The following is a 15,218-nucleotide window of genomic DNA, read 5'->3' on the forward strand; positions in this document are numbered from 1 at the left end:
ATAGGTTCATTTGTTCAGTCGATGGATTCATTTAAAATATGTTATGTCCTCCTTATCTCACTTCAATGTTCTATTGTAACATCAACATTAAATGAAAATAAAGTTTTCGTTTTCTTACGATATGAAAAGCTTTGTTATCTTTGAATTACTTCCAGTTCATGACATCAGGTCCGTATGTCGAAATTTCACAAGGAAACACCCCCCCCCCCTCCTCACCGCCCCCACTATTCCTCCACCACTCACCACTCCTATCACAGGAGAATACGTCCAATAATAAATAATTAAGTTTCTTACCCCCTCCTCATACATTCCTGGTTAAAGGGTTGTATTTGAGTAGCACATTAATTAGTTTGTTAAGATGCAAAGCGTGGTTCAGCTATGAAAGGAACAGGAATGTGCATAATAAGATTTGAAATATACAGTATCCATAAAGAGAGAGGACTAAAGTACTCTACAAACATTATAGTTCTTGTTTTTATACTGAGAACAAGGGAATGTCTTGCAATTTACAATACCCATAAAGGGAAAGAACTGTATAACAGTTTCTTTTTTTTATACTGAGGACAAGGGAATGCCTTGAAAAATACAATAAGATTCGAGAGAAAGAACTAAACTAAGTACTATACAAACATAACAGGTTCTTGTATTTATACTAAAGACAAGGGAATGTCTTGCATTACACAGAAACACACAATTGCTTAATCATAATAAATAGCAACGCAACTGAACACTTAATTTGCATAATAAACGAACAGATTCTTTTAAGTGACTACATTACCACGAAAGTAAGTAGTCTACAAACGCGTAACATAAAGATACGCCGTAATTTACTTCAACTTAACAAGAACCAATCCTAGACTGGGTGATAACTTAAACGACTGATGACATAAACCTCATACTCGGGAATGTGAAAACCGTGTTATGAAATCATTTCACACGTTTTAAAAGCAAAATATAGCACCATTTTGCACCCACCTAACTTGGGCGACCTAACATCGTATACACCTTCTTAAGTGCAAAACAGGAGGTTGCCTACTATACTGGTGTGTGTGTCATCATTTTACAACAACTTCAAGATCTCATGAATTGCTGCATAGTAGACCATTTGGTGTCTAATCCGACTGACACCTGTTACCGTACACTGGTTTGCTCTGATTCGATTACCTCAAAACCAGTAAACGACTTTTTTCTTATGGTAAGGTATTCCTGGAAAAGTTCACGATGACTGGGATGTGTGAACTGTACACTAAGGTAACCAAGCTGTCTCTACATGCCAGCCCATGTAAGAATTGATTACTCTTTGGGGCCGTATCCACCATTTTAGTTATGCAGAGTGGGAATGGATATGATGTTATATCGTACCGAGTAAATGTCTAATGGGAGGGGGTAGTTGTGGAAAATTGCTATAATTTTCAACTATTTAAAACAAAGATGAACGTGCGGAGGGGAGGGCTTTTCCTCCTTCGTTTTATGGTGGGTTTCACCCACCCCCTGCACCCCCTATAAGTTACACCCCTGTCACTCTGTATATAAATTACCGTACAGCTAATACACAGGTGAGTATATTAGAATACCATGAATATTCAGTAGGGTGTATCGTGTTCATTCTGAAAACTATATTCAACAAGTCTGCTACATAGTGCACACTGTTTAATTTAGTAAATTCAAAATGGCGCACAGCATACAATGTGCTCTTCATAAGAGTTGATACTCGATAATAGATTACTTTACCAGCAATGTGTATTTTTTCTTGTGGAGCCTAAACCCTCAATAACATCATACTGGTTAATGCCAAATCATTGCATTTGTCATCATAAATGAAAACAGCAATTTTACCTTACAAATGACACCTTAAACCTAACTAAATGTCTTTATTTCTTAGTTATTTGCCTATTTTCTTCTCTTTTATCTTTTCTTGCTTAACTTTGGTAAAACAAGAATGGAATCAACTAATCGTTTTCTACAGACCACAATTCTGCTAAGAGTAAACATTGGAGGTTTAAACGAATGAATATCGGTCGGGGATGAAACTAGCTAACAGATTGGTAGGTACTTTATACTTGTTTTTTTTTTTTTGCATACGTGTGTTCTCTCAAGTATGAATAGTTTTTTTTTTCATTTACAAATTAATGAATTTTACACAAAACCTAATGACGCTTTCTACGTGAATATTAATTATATCTATAATTATACATTATAATTATATCCATGGCTTAAGGTACTGACGTAGGTACGGTTCATTACGTGTGACGTCATTCACCCTAAAGATAAAAAATATATAACCACCCAGAAGAAAATACTTCATCAAAACTTCTTATAAAAAGCAAGGACAGGCACCATCTCGGTACATTCAAAAAGATCCTAGCCGAAGCATCGCTTGTGTGTTTATTACATCCGAAGTTACTCCATTGAAGATTCTGTAAGTACCAATTTGATTATTTTTGATTTTACTTTTAAAAGGTTCTCTTCGACATTCTGAAGTTGTAGTTTCTGTACTTACTTATATCGGAAATGTGTCATACATATATATTTATATTTACGGAGGTTTAAGGAGGCTCGTCAATTTAAATGTCAAATCTTTTCCATATACAAAAAGTAAATATAAAGGCATTCATATATGCTTGTCCTTCCTGGACTAAAGATTTCGGGTGTTAAAAATTATGAAGGATCTCAAGCGATCGACGGTTTTAACAAACTTGTTTGTAGTTTAATTTTCTTTCCGCCTCTGCGTTGATTTCAGATATAGCAACAATGTTTTTTAACTTCTGATCATCTGTTTAATAGTGTACTGATGTGTGCTTTCTTGTGACGAAAACTCAGAAGAGTTATTACCAGGTTTACCAGTCGCATTAAAATCAGTTTAATCTACATGTTGTTTGTCAGTTAAACACAAATGAGTCAAACTTACAACCTAGGCATTTCTACGCTGAAACAAATAGATATATAACCTTTTAGCAGCAATATTGGTTTCCCGTTATTTCAAGAGATTATGCCATAACAATAATGAATATGTGTTTAACTTCGTATTGTGGTTCATGGTTACACATCAATGGATACATTTCACGGTCCCATCTTTAATGACAAGTTTATTTGGACATAATATCCATAGTCGGCATTGAAAGATTTCACTTTTTTACTAAAAATGTATTAAACCGTCAATAACATAAACATAAACAATTATTTTAACAATCAGTGAAAAACTTTTCAGGAAGAAAGGGGGCGAAATTTTCTTGGACTGGTGTGAGGGCGGTAACAACGTGCAAACAAAAACCTGTAACGTTATCATGTACAAAGATTTCAAGTTAAATGTGATTAATTACTTCAGTTTTACCTGTAACCAAATTGAAACGGTAAACTTTTTAAATGATAAAATAAAGTAAATGGTCACTCAGTTGCATTAAAGAGTGCAACTTTTTTCATACTTATGGAAAAGGAAAAGCCAAGAGTTTCGTAATTCTATTTCATATGATCTTTATTTAAACAACAGAGGAAAGAAATGAAATTAATGCTACTTTTGTTAACCAACATTACAATATTAAGAGTTTTTACTATCGATGTGGGAGAGATTCGTTGATATGTTTCAGATGAAGGAAGACAGTGTTTGATATATTCAACTTCGAGTGCGAAGCTGTAAATAATAGTAGTATGATCTGATACTATAATAGACTAACTTTTAGTGTAACGATTTGGAAATATCAACCCCTTTATATGATCCAGAAATTCAACGTGAAAATGTAAAACTGTTCAAGTTAATTTAATGCGATGATGAATGGATACTGTAAATGCATACTTGTTCTCTCAAATTTGTCATGAAGAATTAATTAACTGGAATTATGTGATATAGCCTATCACCTGTTGGATGAATCGAATTGCTTAGTTTTGATCATATATCAGTAACTAAATAATGAATAGAATGTACTTCAACTGTAAGACATCGTGATAGGAAACAATGAACTCAAATTAAGTTCCTACCAAGATTATATCAGAGACTTGAAGACATATGGTGTTCCAACTCACATACAGTGATTCCAACAAGGTTTTATTTCTTTACTTATCCCTTGTAAATTAAAAGTATTAAAATATTATAAATTAGAAAAAGTTCATTGAAAATGTATCAATTTAGCTTATATCTTAATAGATGGATAAAAAAAAGTACAAAATATGTAACAACTATGTCACTCTTTGTGAGTACAGATAAAAACGACAAAATAAAGTTACCACCGTTTTCCTACTGTCTTTCTTTATTTTCTTTTATAGTATTATTATTTTATGTTTGAAATGCTTAACATTATTCGAGATTTAAAATTCATAGCAATTCAAGTTATTGGTTCACAGGTATAATTGTGAATTCAAACAATAGAGAAGCTTCCAGATTTCTGATTAAACCTGGAAGTTGAAAATAGGCATTAAACTTATAGAAAACAGTAACTTTTTCCAAATGTATGGTATTATACAGCTACCTGGTTTATTATACATTTTGTCTAGTTATGGACTATGAAACGCTTCAATATGTTTATTTTCTTTCTTTTTTTCTTTTCTTTTTCTGAAGCACCATGCAATCTAAAATCGTATATTTCCTTCTGGCACTGTCTGTGCTCGTTGCCGTGGCAGCTGCTTACGAGGAGGAGGATGAGCTGCTCGACATGATGGTGGATAATTACATGGTGAAGAGAGGCAAAGGAAAGGGGAAAGGCAGAGGAAGGGGGAAAGGAAACTCGGGATATGTAGGTAAGTAATGAAACCTAGATGAGGGCTAACTTACCAGTCACTTCTGCATCTTTTAAAGTATTTCAACAACAAAAAATGCCACTTTTTTCTATTGAAGGTTGTATTTGCATTCTACAAGTACACCTTAAAATAATCAGCTACATGTTTATAATGACTTATTGTAAAAACGAGAATGAAATATTTTTCCATAGCTATAAATTGTCTTTCAAAACAATTTTTTCGGAGTTAAAATATAAGTGATGAATAAAAACACTCGATTAAGAATCAATTAAATAATCAATATTTCCTCTACCTCTGTTCACATGATAATTCCTCTGTATTTCATGTCATATTTTAGAATGTCCTGGTAAACCGCATTGCTTCTGCTTACAAAAACCCGATGGCACATATCAAGAAGCAGCCTGTGGATCTCGTAAGTACAAATGAAATTCATTGGTTGAATCTAAGTGTATTTGTGTACTAAATCGTATTGTGTTTGTCAAATATTTACTTATGCAAATCGGGTAGCATGTCAAAGTTCAATAAAGTTAATAGTTTCGTTATAGATGTGCCACCGAGGGTTCTTCCCAACCATTAATAAGTCTCCGTATGATAACGCTAGTTAGAATAATATTGGTTATTCATAGTATCATCTGCCAGCTAAAGACTTATTGAATTCGGATCCTTTTTAAATGAAGAAAGATCAAAGGAGTTATATTTGGAGCATGAAGCAGAACGTAGTATGTTACTGGCCATTTATCGACAATTCAACTGTGTATTCATGTTTATAAATGAATCTTGCGATAAGGTCCTATCTTCTATTTAAACATTGCTCGTTTTCTCAATTAAATATTGCAGCAAGAATAGGTTAAAATTTAAAGTTTTAAGATTAGATCCTCATCGTTAACCAGCATTGCGATCTTGCAAATAAGGAAACATAATGTCATGACTCCCTCGAAATGATATCTATAAATTAAAAATCATTAAATGATCCTCCACGTATTATTCATTTTAATTTCGTTTGATTGTTTTTTATTTTTACGTTTTCAGTCCTTGGCAACGTTGGACTCTAATCCAAAGTATGGAACAGACCTCTCCCTGTTTGACATTTGACCTGTATCCACCGACGACAGCCAATTATAGCATCTAGGCTACTGCAACATAAAATGTAGATGTTGATTATTGAATTTTCAAAGTCAGCAGCTTAACTAAGAATGAAGTGTGAGCCTCACAACCGATAATTGTAGGCCAACATGGGTACCTCTTTTTTTTTTTTTTTGAGGTATATCAATGAGCGTTTCTTGCTGTAGCTGTGCTCCTAAACTCGTGCGGTTATGTCAGTGGATTTCTCAAGACTAAGAAATTGAATTTATATCTCGTTTTAATGTTCTATAAAATGAATTAAAAATAAAGAGTTTTCGTTTGCAGTAAAATAAAGCAGTGTGTTTTTTCTTCTTTTCTATACTATCGAATCGAATTGTGACGTTCTTGATCAACTACCCATGGTCCCTCTCCTACCATCTTCTCCCTAACTTATTTCGTGTCGTATAATGCCATCCTTTAGGATTTATAAAGAGTATTTAAACGTCTCAGTTTTAAGGGTGTGTTTCTTCTAATACATTCCAGGCGGTTTCATTCATGACAAGAGCTCCTCTTGCGATTGAATTTACTTGCAAACACCGTGATTAGATCTGAAGTTCATCCTATTTAGTCCCGATATCTCGGATAACTATATTTTGACTGCTGCAACAACTGGAAAGAAAATGGAGTCATATTGGTACTAATCTAACAGAGGGCGCTTTTCCGACTTGTACATTAAAGTAGTTCTACTGTGATGAAGCTCTGTCATAACAACATTGTCTGAATCTCATCTCACTCATCTCAGACATTTTAATTGTAATTTCATGTCACGCTTCTAAGCCTTTACTGTAGTATTAACAGTATAGAGATCCGATACCGACCAAATTAACTGTTCATACAGGCAGTACGAGTGCTATCAAACATGATGTGAGAAAACAATATAGAGTGTTATCAGAAAATGGTCCCAACAGCTCTACCCTAGATGTTCGAACAGTATATTTAGTCAGTTGTCCCTCATTCTTGCTAAATTCGCCCTAATCTGGCCTCCATTTTGCTTCGACTATCTTCATCTAATCTGGCCGCCATTTTGCTTCGACTATCTTCATATGGTTGCGTTGCTGATTACTATGGGAAAGTAATTTAATAATTCCTTCCTGGTAGTTCGAACAACAATTTAAGTCGGTTATCCCTAATTGTCCCTAATCTGGTGCCCCTTTGTTCCCATCACTTTTATTGACCTGTTCGTTGTTTTCATCATAGCATAAATATGGTCCAAAGTAAAAGTATGGACAAAGAATTCTCAGCCAGACTTTTCAATAACATTTCACGTTATGTTATTTAAAGCCTTCGTGACATAGCTTCAAATGTGTTCTATAATTAGACATTTAGCGTAAAGAAATTTTAGAAGCCAAGCGGATATCTAAAAACATGCTTGTATTGGGTGAAAGATTTGATTTAGAAAGATTTCATTTTCACTAATAAATTTAATAATAAATTAATATTAGTTTTGAGCCTGTGTTCTAGTTAACATCAAATAAAATTAAATAAAACTGTCCTTTTCTTACAAGAAGAAAAGATTTGTTCATTTTGAAATTACCTCCATTTCTTTTGTTTCAGGCCCTTATTATAACATTTGTAAGAAAACAATCGCACCCATCCCTTCCTCTTCCTCATGTCCGCCCAAGTTAATTAAAATATTAAGGAGTACATATTATCTTATCTTACTTATTTATTTAGCTATTTACATATGCCTACTGTTTCATTAGTGTGCTTAACAATTAAAAACTGGTGAACGTGTCCTCATGTTTCTTACCCCCTCCTAATAAATTCCGGGTTAAAGGGCCTGTGTTTGAGTAGCACATTAATTAGTTTCTTCCTATAATTTGTCCTCATTCTCCATTACCCCCTTCTCCCTTTAATCCTAAATGCATGGCAGACCATCAAATGGAGTACTTTCAGTTTCAGGTAATCACAGATGAATAAACATAAAATATCTTACAAACGCGTCATTTCTCTTTTCTGTTGGAAACGCCCCACCGCATCCCACACCCTTTAACCTTCTGTCTTCCTCTCCATCGCTCAACCTTACCACTATACTTTCTTCCGTCGTACCCCCGTCCCTCATAATATCTATTATTATGTGACCTCCGTAAGCGGTTTGTTAACTACCGTTAGTTAAACAACAGAGAAAGGCCAAGTATCTCTCAATTAGTCACCATAGACTTAAATGAACTTCATACTCGTTAGATAAGACAAAGCGTGGCTCAGCCATAAAAGGAACAGGAATGTGCATAATAAGACTTGAAATATGCAATACCCATAAAGAGAGAGGACTAAAGTACTCTACAAACATAATAGTCTGTTGTATTTATACTGAATACAATGGAAATACTTGCATTACAAAGAAACACACGATGGCTTAAACATAATAAACAGCAACGCATCCCACTGAACACTTAATTTCCATAATGAACGAACAGATTCTTTTAAGTTATTACATTACCTCGAAAGTATGCATTATACAAACGCATAATATTAAAATACGCCATAATTTACTTCAAACCATCAAAAACCAGTCCTAGACTAGGTGACAACTGAGACGACTAATGACAAGTACATTATGCACGGGAATGTGTAAACTGTCTTATCAACTCGTTTCAGAAGTTTCAAAATCAAAATATAGCACCTTTTTTCCACCCACTTCACTTAGACGACCTAACATAGTTAACACCTTTTTAAGTGTAAAGTAGGTGTGTGTGTCATTATTTTACAACAAATTCAGGATCTCAGGAAGTGCTGCAATGGTAGATCATTTGGAATAAAATCCGAATGTCACCTGTTACCGTACACAGGTCTTCTCTGAGTCGATCACGCCAATACCAGTAAACGACTCTCTCTTGTGGTAAGGTAATGCCGGAAAAGTTGACAATGACTGTGGATGTCTGAACTGTAAACTAAGGTAACCAAGGTGTCTCTACATGTCAGTCCATGTCAGTAATAGTTTCTCTGTACGGGGGGGGGGGGGGTATCCACCATTTTAGTTATGGAACTGTAAACTAAGGTAACCTAGCTGTGTCTACATGTCGGTCCATGTAAGTAACAGTTTCTCTGTGGGAGGGGGGTGGGTATCCACCATCTTAGTTATGGAACTGTACACTTTAAGGTAACCAAGGTGTCTCTACATGTCATCCCATGTTAGTATCGGTTACACTGTGGGGGCGTTTAATCATTTTAGGTTTTGAATTGTACACTAAGGTAACCAAGCTGTCTCTACATGTCAGTCTGTGTAAATATTGGTTACTCTTAGGAGGGGGCGTATGTAAGTATTTGGTTACTCTCTGGGGCGTATCCACCCTTTTAGTTATGGAACTGTACACGATGGTAACAAAGCTGTCTCTACATGTTAGTCCATGTAAGTATTGGTTACTCTTTGGGTCGTTTCCACCATTTTACTTATGCGGAGTGGCAAGGGCTATGATGTTATATCGTCCCGAGCAAGTGTCTATTTGCAGTGGGAAATTGTAGAAAACTGCTATTATTTGCAACTATTGAAAACAATGTTTCAAAAGTGAACGTGCGGCGGGAGGGCTGTTCCTCCTTGATTTTATTGTGGGTTTCACCCCACCTCAACCTCCCGCAGAGGTTGCGCCCCATGTTTATCTGTATGTACGTTACCGTACAGATAATACATAGGGGAGTATATTAGAATACCCTTGCCCATTATTATTCAGTAGGGTGCATCGTGTTCATTCTGAAACCTTTATTCGACAAGTCTGCTACGTAGTGTATACTGTTTAAAAGAGTACATTCAAACTGGTGCACAGCACACAATGTGCTCTACGTAAGAGTTTATACTCGATAATGAATTGATTGTTATACTTGAAATGTGTATATTTTGTTTTGTTCTCTTTCAACTGTGGATGAGTTAACAATATATCATAATTTTCAGTTCGTTTTGCATATTCACCTCCTCAAAGTTACGTTCGATCTTGCTGTGAAAACCTGCATTATTGTTTTGATTTCACTTTCATCGCGATGTAGCCTAACTTTCAATAACATCAAAGGGATTGATGCCCAATCATTGCACTTGTCATAATCAATAAGAACCGCATTTTTACCTCATGCATGATATGTTAAGCCTAACTAAATGTCATGATCTACGAAGAACCAAAATACCCCTTAACGCATAGACTCTTGAAGTGTGACCTGATTAATTCACTTTGACTTCAGAGCACAACGTTTATGTATGTTACCGTGTTGGACGAATCTAACCGTAATAGTAGTTACCGACTTTACGATCTGCGTTATAGTCTTTGCCGACTTTGCAATCCGATGTCCTCTTATTGCAAGGTCGGTAAGAGTGACTCCATAGTTTTCCCCCTTTAGGGAAACCAAACAGGAAACATTAGAAATTGATTATTTAATTCCCCGAATGTGAGTTACAGATGGCGAAATGTCACAATTTTGTTCAATGCATACGTTGCTTAGAAAAAAATGTGGGCGAGATTTAAGTCAACTATGTGTCTGCTATAGACAATGAATACATGAATAGACTTCAGCGAGATCTTTATTTCTTAGTGATTTTTCTTAATTTATTTCCTTTTATCTTTCCATGCTTAACTTTGGTAAAACAAGAATGGAGTCAACTAATCGATTCTACAGACCAAAATTCTGCTAAGAGTAAACGTTGGAGGAATATACGAATTAATATCGGTCGGGAATGAAAATAGTCAACAGATTGGTCAGTACTTTATACTTGTTTTTCCATATGTGTGTTCTCTCAAGTATCACGTGTATTTTTTTTAACATTACAAATTAATCATTTTTACACAAACCTAATGACGCGTTCAACGTGAAGATTATTGATATATCCGTGGGTTTATGTACTGAAGTAGACACGGTTCATGACGTGTGACGTCCTTCATCTTAAAGATAATAAATATATAACCATCCAGTAGAAAATACTTAATCAAAAAGTTGTTATAAAAAGCAAGGACAGGCACCATCTTGGTACATTCAAAAAGATCCTAGCCGAATCATCGCTTGTGTGTTTATCATATCCGAAGTTACTCCATCGAAATTTCTGTAAGTACCAAATTTTGATTATTTCAATTCAAATTTTACTCTTAAAATATACTCTTCGATATTCAAAAGTTCTAGTTTCTGTACTAGCTTATGTTAGAAATGTTTCATATATATATATATTTATATTTACTTCAAGTTTAAGAAGGCTCGTCAATTTAAATCTCAAATCTTTTCCATTTACATGACAAGAAAGAAAAACTAATGAGGGAAACTGCAAATTTAAAAGCATCGTACCTTATTTAGGCATTAATATATGCTTGTCCTTCCTGGACTAAAGATTTCAAGTGTAAACAAATCTAAAGGATCTCAAGCGATCGACAGTTTTAACAAACTTGTTTGTAGTTTCATTTTCTTTCCGCCTCTGTTTTGATTGCATATATAGCAACGATGTTTTTAAACTTCTTTTCGTCTGTTTAATAGTGTACTGCTGTGTGCTTAATTGTGACGAAAACTCAGAAGAGTTATTACTAGGTTTACCAGTCGCATTAAAATCAGTTTAATCTACATGTAGTTTGTTAGTTAAACACAAATAAGTCAAACATACAACCTAGGCATTTCTTGGACGCTGAAACAAATAGATATAGAACCTTAAGATTTCAAATTAAATGTGATTAATTACTTCAGTTTCACCTATAACCAAAATGAAACGGTAAACTTTTTAAATGATAAAATAAAGTAAATGGTCACTCAGTTGCATTATAGAGTACAACTTTTTTCCATACTTATGGAAATAGGAGAAGCCAAGAGTTTCGTAATATCATTTGATATGATCTTTCGTGAAACAAAAGAGGAAAGAATTGAAATTAATGTTACTTTTGTTAATCAACATTATAATATTAAAAGTGTTTACTATCGATGTGGGAAAGATTCCTTTATATGTTTCAGATGAAGAAAGACAGTATTTGATATATTCAACTTCAAGTGCGAAGCTGTAAATAATAGTAGTATGATCTGATACTATAATAGACTAACTTTTAGTGTAACGATTTGGAAATATCAACCCCTTTATATGATCCAGAGAGTAAAGAGTGTTGAGGCGTGTTTTTGTCATATTGTGGCTGGGTGTTTCATGTAAAACTGAATTGTTTATGGTTCCTCCAATTTAAATGATGTTACATTGGTTGTATATTACAAAATCAGCTAAACTCAATATGTTGTTTCTGAGGGTATGTTTTAAAGGGAGTTTGTCGTTCCATCAGTATACTTTAGAAGGTTGAGACGGGACCAGTCGCTTGATTGTGACGATGTATTCATTAAATGACCTACTTTAATGAACATACAAATGTTGACTCTGTTTATTCTGGAGGAGGAAGCTCTTTACGAACTCCTGGGTCTTTCGATTTATGTGTTACGAAATTCAACGTGAAAATGTAAAACTGTTCAAGTTAATTTAATGCGATGATGAATGGATACTGTAAATGCATACTTGTTCTCTCAAATTTGTCATGAAGAATTAATTAACTGGAATAATGTGATATAGCCTATCACCTGTTGAATGAATCGAATTGCTTAGTTTTGATCATATATCAGTAACTAAATAATGAATAGAATGTACTTCAACTGTAAGACATCGTGATAGGAAACAATGAACTCAAATTAAGTTCCTTACTACCAAGATTATATCAGAGACTTGAAGACATATGGTGTTCCAATTCACATACAGTGATTCCAACAAGGTTTAATTTCTTTACTAATCCCTTGTAAATTAAAAGTATTAAAATATTATAAATTAGAAAAAGTTCATTGAAAATGTATCAATTTAGCTTATATCTTAATAGATGGATAAAAAAGTACAAAATATGTAACAACTATGTCACTCTTTGTGAGTACAGATAAAAACGACAAAATAAAGTTACCACCGTTTTCCTACTGTCTTTCTTTATTATCTTTTATAGTATTATTATTTTATGTTTGAAATGCTTAACATTATTCGAGATTTAAAATTCATAGCAATTCAAGTTATTGGTTCAAAAGTATACTTGTGAATTCAAACAATAGAGAAGCTTCCAGATTTCTGATTAAACCTGGAAGTTGAAAATAGGCATTAAACTTATAGAAAACAGTAACTTTTTCCAAAAGTATGGTATTAGACAGCTACCTGGTTTATTATACATTTTGTCTAGTTATGGACTATGAAACGCTTAAATATGTTTATTTTCTTTCTTTTTTTCTTTTCTTTTTCTGAAGCACCATGCAATCTAAAATCGTATATTTCCTTCTGGCACTGTCTGTGCTCGTTGCCGTGGCAGCTGCTTACGAGGAGGAGGATGAGCTGCTCGACATGATGGTGGATAATTACATGGTGAAGAGAGGCAAAGGAAAGGGGAAAGGCAAAGGAAAGGGGAAAGGAAAATTGGAATTTGTAGGTAAGTAATGAAACCTAGATGAGGGCTAACTTACCAGTCACTTCTGCATCTTTTAAAGTATTTCAACAACAAAAAATGCCACTTTTTTCTATTGAAGGTTGTATTTGCATTCTACAAGTACACCTTAAAATAATCAGCTACATGTTTATAATGACTAATTGTAAAAACGAGAATGAAATATTTTTCCATAGCTATAAATTGTCTTTCAAAACAATTTTTTCGGAGTTAAAATATAAGTGATGAATAAAAACACTCGATTAAGAATCAATTACATAATCAATATTTCCTCTACCTTTGTTCACATGATAATTCCTCTGTATTTCATGCCATATTTTAGAATGTCCTGGTAAACCGCATTGCTTCTGCTTACTAAGGCCCGATGGCTCATATCAAGAAGCAGCCTGTGGTTCTCGTAAGTACAAATGAAATTCATTGGTTGAATCTAAGTGTATTTGTGTACTAAATCGTATTGTGTTTGTCAAATATTTACTTATGCAAATCGGGTAGCATGTCAAAGTTCAATAAAGTTAATAGTTTCGTTATAGATGTGCCACCGAGGATTCTTCCCAACCATTAATAAGTCTCCGTATGATAACGCTAGTTAGAATAATATTGGTTATTCATAGTATCATCTGCCAGCTAAAGACTTATTGAATTCGGATCCTTTTTAAATGAAGAAAGATCAAAGGAGTTATATTTGGAGCATGAAGCAGAACGTAGTCTGTTACTGGCCATTTATCGACCATTCAACTGTGCATTCATGTTTATAAATGAATCTTGCGATAAGGCCCTTTATCTTCTATTTAAACATTGCTCGTATTCTCAATTAAATATTGCAGCAACAATAGGTTAAAATTTAAAGTTTTAAGATTACATTCTCATCGTCAACCAGCATCGCGATCTTGCAATTAAGGAAACATGATGTCATGACTCCCTCGAAATGATATCTACTAATTAAAAATCATTAAATAATCCTCCACGTATTTTGCATTTTAATTTCGTTTGATTTTTTTTTATTTTTACGTTTTCAGTCCTTGGCAACGTTGGACTCTAATCCAAAGTATGGAAAAGACCTCTCCCTGTTTGACCTTTGACCTGTATCCACCGACGACAGCCAATTATAGCATCCAGGCTACTGTAACATAATATGTTGATGTTGATTAATCAATATTCAAAGTCAGCATCTTAACTTAGAATGAACTGTGTCTAAACTCGTGCGGTGATGTCAGTGGATTTCTCAAGACTAAGAAATTGAATTTATATCTCGTTTTAATGTTCTATAAAATGAATTAAAAATAAAGAGTTTTCGTTTGCAGCAAAATAAAGCAGTGTGTTTTTTCTTCTTTCTATACTATTGAAGCGAATTGTGACGTTTTTTGATCAACTACCCATGGTCCCTCTCCTACCATCTTCTCCCTAACTTGTCTTTATTCATGTCGGATCATGCCATCCTTTATAAAGGATTTATAAAGGAAATGTAATTTCTCAGTTTTAAGGGTGGGTTTCTTCTAATAAGTTCCAGGCGGTGTTCATTCATTACAAAGAGCTCCTCTTGCGATTGAATTTACTTGCAAACACCGTGATTAGATATGAAGTTCATCCTGTTTAGTCCTGATATATCGGATAAGTATATTTTGACTGCTGCGACAACTTGATACTGATACTGATACTTGGTACTAATCTAACAGAGGGCGCTTCTCTGACTTGTACATTAAAGTAGTTCTACTGTAACGAAGCTCTGTCATAACAACACTGTTTGAATCTCATCTCACTCATCTCAAACATTTTAATTGCAATTTCATGTCACGCCTCAAATCCCGTACAGTAGTATTAACAGTATAGAGATCCGATACCGACCAGATTAACTTTGCATACTGGCAGTACGAGTGCTATCAAACATGATGTGAGAAAACAATATAGAGTGTTATCAGTATTAGAAAATGGTCCCAACAGTTCTATCAGTTCGAACAGTAAATTAAG

The 15,218-nt window shown here is 34.2% G+C and overlaps 2 long non-coding RNA genes across 2 annotated transcripts; both read left to right on the top strand.

Annotated features, from left to right (window-relative positions):
- The first annotated feature begins 2,261 nt into the window (after positions 1–2,261).
- LOC139977225 (uncharacterized) lies at positions 2,262–6,144 on the top strand. The gene is made up of 4 exons (XR_011796483.1): positions 2,262–2,419; positions 4,550–4,728; positions 5,066–5,140; positions 5,758–6,144. It is a non-coding gene; the product is annotated as an uncharacterized lncRNA (long non-coding RNA).
- A 4,568-nt stretch (positions 6,145–10,712) lies between these two features.
- LOC139977226 (uncharacterized) lies at positions 10,713–14,563 on the top strand. Its single transcript, XR_011796484.1, has 4 exons — positions 10,713–10,872; positions 13,060–13,238; positions 13,576–13,650; positions 14,270–14,563. It is a non-coding gene; the product is annotated as an uncharacterized lncRNA (long non-coding RNA).
- The last annotated feature ends 655 nt before the right edge of the window (positions 14,564–15,218 follow it).

This window comes from Apostichopus japonicus, chromosome 12 (assembly GCF_037975245.1).
Source record: "Apostichopus japonicus isolate 1M-3 chromosome 12, ASM3797524v1, whole genome shotgun sequence".
NCBI lineage: Eukaryota > Metazoa > Echinodermata > Holothuroidea > Aspidochirotida > Stichopodidae > Apostichopus > Apostichopus japonicus.